Genomic DNA, 4,487 nt, shown 5'->3' on the forward strand with positions numbered 1-4,487 from the left:
ACACAGAACTTCCATACCCTCGTGGGGGGGCGTGCCACCCTCCAGAAACCTCCACGTGTTCAGCTATCTGGAAGCTCTCTCCTGGGATCTTATGTAAGCTTCATTACATAGGTATGATGGGTTAAGCCACTGACCACTGGTGATTAACTTAACCTTCAGCCCCTTCCCCTCCACAGAAGATGGGGGGGGGAGCTAAAAGTCCCAACGTTTAATCAAGTCTTGTTCTTTCTGTGACCAGCCCCAATTCTGAAGCTGCTAGGGGTTCCCAATCACCAGTCATCACACTAGCACACAAAAAGATATCACTTTGGAGACTCTTAGGAGTTGTATGCCAGAAAAATCTCTATGAACTAATAAGGAATGATTTAAAGATTAATAAGTAAAAAAAGAAAAGTGTAGAAGATTATCTATGGTGTGCCAATCTATGTAAATAAGAAGAGGAAACAAAAAATATCTAGTATTTGCTCAAATAAGAAATGTATATATATATATCTGCAAAAAGAAACACAGGAAATGTAAACAAGAAACTAAAGAGATGAGATACCTACCCAGAGTAGGTGGAAAAGATGGTGGGATGGGAATGCCATAGAAGGAATGGGATGTGATGCTTCTCTGAGTATACTCTTTTGTACAGTTCTGACTTTTGAAAACATACTGATGTTTTACAAACAGACAACATCAATAGGAATGGTAGGAAACCCTAAAATGAAATATAATCAGAAACAAATGAACCAAACCCACACTGGATGGAGCTGGGGGGTAGGGCAGATAATGAAACATAATCTAGGTAACTTTTGAACACAGTATTTGTACTATGTGTCCTCAGGCTAAAACCAAACAAAACACTCAAAGCAAATACTGAACGCTAGTTAGTAGGGTTTCTTTTTGCAGATGTATACATTAGCACTTCTGAAATTGCTTTCTTTGTTTCTACGATTGAGTAAAAAAGTAAATTAATAAAGATAATGAAACCAGGCTTCTCACTGTAGAAGAAGGAAGCTAAAAATGTGGAAAGAGCTGAGCGCAGTGGCTCACACCTGTAATCCCAGCACTTTTGGAGGTAGATGTGAGAGGACTGCCTGAGTCCAGGGGCTCGAGACCAGCCTAGGCAACTTGGCGAGACCTCATCTCTATAATAAATCAATAAATTAGCCAGGTGTAGTGATGCGTGCCTATAGTTTCAGCTACTTAGAAGGCTGAGGCAGAAGGATCCCCGAGCCCAGCATGTTGAGGCTGCAATGGCTGTGAGCATTCCATGGCACTCCAGCCTGAGCAACAGAGTAAGACTCTGACTCAAAAAAAAAAAAAAAATGTGGAAAGGAGGAATAATAAAATGAACCCTGTGGACTGAACTGAAATTGGAATTATCAGTAAGAACTCATGGTTTTTCATGTGACTAAAGATAAAATATCCATTCTGTGGTATTACTGCCCCAAATTCATAACTCAAATCTAATCATAAGAAATAATTAGTCAAACCCTAAATGAAGAGCTTTTTATAAAATAACAGACTTGTAAGCCAGGCTCGGTGGCTCAGCCTGTAATACCAGCACTTTGGGAGGCTGAGGTGAGTGGATTGCCTGAGCCCACGGGTTCAAGACCCGCCTGGCCATCTTGGCGAGACCTCATCTCTATAATAAATCAAAAAATCAGTGGGGTGTGGTAGCACATGCCTGTAATTCCAGCTATTTGGAAGGCTGAGGTAGAAGGATCGCCAGAGCCCAGCAGGTCGAGGCTGCGGTGGCTGGGAGCAGCCACTGCACTCCAGTCTGAGTGACAGCGTGAGACTCCAACTCAAAAAAAATAATAATAATAAAATAACAGACTTGTACTCATCAAAAATGTCAGTGCTAAAGAGGACAAAGAATAAACTACTTCAGACTTAAAAAGATGAAGAGACATAGCAAATGAATGTAATACATGATCAGGGATTTTAACTTGTTATAAAGGCCATTATTGGAACAGCTAGAAAAATCTGAATAAGTCATAGACTAGGCAATTGTATTATATCAATGTTAATTTCCTAATTTTAATGACTGTATCAAGGTTACGTAAGAGCTCATCTTTGTCTTTAAAAAACATACATAGAAGCATTTAAGGGTAAGGAGGTAGCGTGTCTTCAATTCCAAAACTTCAGGGGAAGAAGTGTGTATGCATTTGTGCATGTATGTGTATGTGTGAACAATCTATCAGACTAAATACTGATATTATCCACCACACACATACATTGGCCTGATAGCAGAGAAAAGTGAGATCAATATGTACCAACAGAATTATGTTGGAGTGTTTTTCAGACATAGAGAACTCTTTAAGAAAAATAAGGATTTAAAATAGTCTGAGGAATCTAAGAACACTAATTAGAGTTATTCAAAAAAATACATCCAGATACTCATAGGAAAATTAGGAATAAAAAGTACTTTATCAAGAATCCAAAATTCTTCCTTCTTAACCAGGAAAGTCTGACCTTAGTATGCAAGGACTACTGAGGGAACGGCCCAGGGCTAAAGGCTTAGCTGGAGGGAAGCAATCACTTAAAGAACAACCATTCTATCTTCTCATTCTCAGTCTCTATCATTAAGTCACTCATTTATTCAGTTATTCACCCAGAAAATATACTATAGGTCAGGTCCTATACTAGCATTCTGGTAACCTAAGAACATGAAAGTCAGAGGCTGGATGTTAGGGGGAAAAAAAAATCCAAATAGATGAGTTCTGCTTGACCCATGCATTTTTTCTTTCCTTTTTTTTTCTTTTGACTTCTGAACTTTTTATTGTCCTCCTGCTTCCCTGAGGGGTGCCCTGCTCCTGCTGCCTCAACACCTCATAACTTTGTTGTTATTGGTCTCAGACACCAATTTGCAGTTCACTATCCTGTGGGTGGTGGTCTTTTGGGTGGTCTAAATGGAGCTGCTGCTGTCCAGGACATCACAGAGACTGAAGTCCTCCCTGTCCTCCAGCAGGTGGCGGTGGGTGGCAATCTTAGTCTCCAGGTTGACCTTGATGATCAGCAGGGCCTCGTACTCCTGGGTCTGGCACTGGCCCTCTGTCTGCGTCTGTGGCAGCTCAGACTCCAGGTGCAGCGGGGCACTGTTGAGCTGCACCATCTGCATGGCACAGTGGGCCTTCACCTCCCCCGGGCTGTTCTCCAAGCTGGCCTTCAGGTTTCTCAAGGAGTCCAGGTTGATCTTCAGGGACTACCCTACCCTGTAAGTCTGAGCTCCATGAGTGTTACCTTGGCAGGTTCAATCTCAGCAAACTGCGTGGTGACCACCATGGTGCTCTCCTTAATCTTCTGGGACCACTACTTGTCTAGTTCCTCTCGGTTCTTCTGGACCAGTTCGTCCAACTGGGCCCAGATATCTGCCATGATCTTATTGAGGTCCTGAGATTTGAGGGCATCTACCTCCACGGTCAACCCAGAGCTGGCAATCTGGGCTTGTAGGCCTTTTACTTCCTCCTCGTGGTTCTTCTTCAGGAAGAGCAGCTCCTCCTTGAGAGCCTCGATCTCTGTCTCCAGCTGCAGCCGGGTGACACTGGTGTCCTCAGTGACCTTGCAAGCCCATTGATGTCGCTCTTCATGGACTGGCACGTGGCCAGCTCTGTCTCATACTTGACTCAAAGTCATCAGCAGCAAGACAGGCATTGTCATTCTGCAGAACAATGTGGGCATTGTCCACAGAAGTTGTAAACATCATTTCTTTCCAACTGAATGAGTAGTAGACCTGATTATTGCTCTGTAGATGAAGATCAAACTAATAAGTGATGAGACAGTTTTGTATCCATATAACAAGTCATGAAAGTGAGACAGATAAAAGGAAGACATCAAGAAAGAAAAAAAAGTAAAAAAGATATAGAAATGACTAGAGATGATGAAGCAAAAGTTAGAAGGAAAAGACTGAACAGAGGAAGTGAATAATACATTTAGTGGTAATGAGGCCATCGCCAGAGCTTTGTCCTCTTGCTCGACAGCTTGGCAAATCAGTTAAATGCTCTTAAGGGTAAGTTTCCTCATCAGTAAAAAGAGAAAAATATTTAAATATTTCATCTCAGACACACTGCACAGTGCCTGACACATAGGATATGTTGGATACATTAAATGTTAGTTGTTAGTACCATAATTGTTGATCTGTAGTAGTAGCTGAAGAAATATACTTTGGGCTGGGCTCAGTGGTTCAGTCTGTAACCCAGCACTTTGGGAGGTTAAGGCAAGTGGATTGCCTGAGCTCACAGGTTCAAGACCAGCCCGGGCAACTTGCCAAGACCTTGTCTCTACAATAAATCAAAAAAATTAGCCGGGCATGGTAGCGTGAACCTGTAGTTCCAGCTACTTGGAAGGCTGAGGCAGAAGGATTGCCTGAACCCAGCAGGTAGATGCTGGGGTGGCCATAAGCGTGACTCAAAATAAATTTAAAAAAAGAAATATACTTTGATAATGTTATCCAAATTAGACCTAATAAGAAATTTTAACTTAAGAGATTTCTGGTACAG

At 41.9% G+C, this 4,487-nt stretch overlaps 1 pseudogene across 1 annotated transcript; it reads right to left on the bottom strand.

Moving 5' to 3' along the window:
• Positions 1-2,812: 2,812 nt before the first annotated feature.
• On the bottom strand, positions 2,813-3,694 carry LOC103254015 (annotated as a pseudogene). The gene has a single exon (XR_503926.1). The product of XR_503926.1 is annotated as a keratin, type I cytoskeletal 18 pseudogene (transcript).
• Positions 3,695-4,487: the final 793 nt, after the last annotated feature.

This window comes from Carlito syrichta, unplaced genomic scaffold (genome assembly GCF_000164805.1).
Source record: "Carlito syrichta isolate Samal-C Ts95f unplaced genomic scaffold, Tarsius_syrichta-2.0.1 Scaffold262293, whole genome shotgun sequence".
NCBI lineage: Eukaryota > Metazoa > Chordata > Mammalia > Primates > Tarsiidae > Carlito > Carlito syrichta.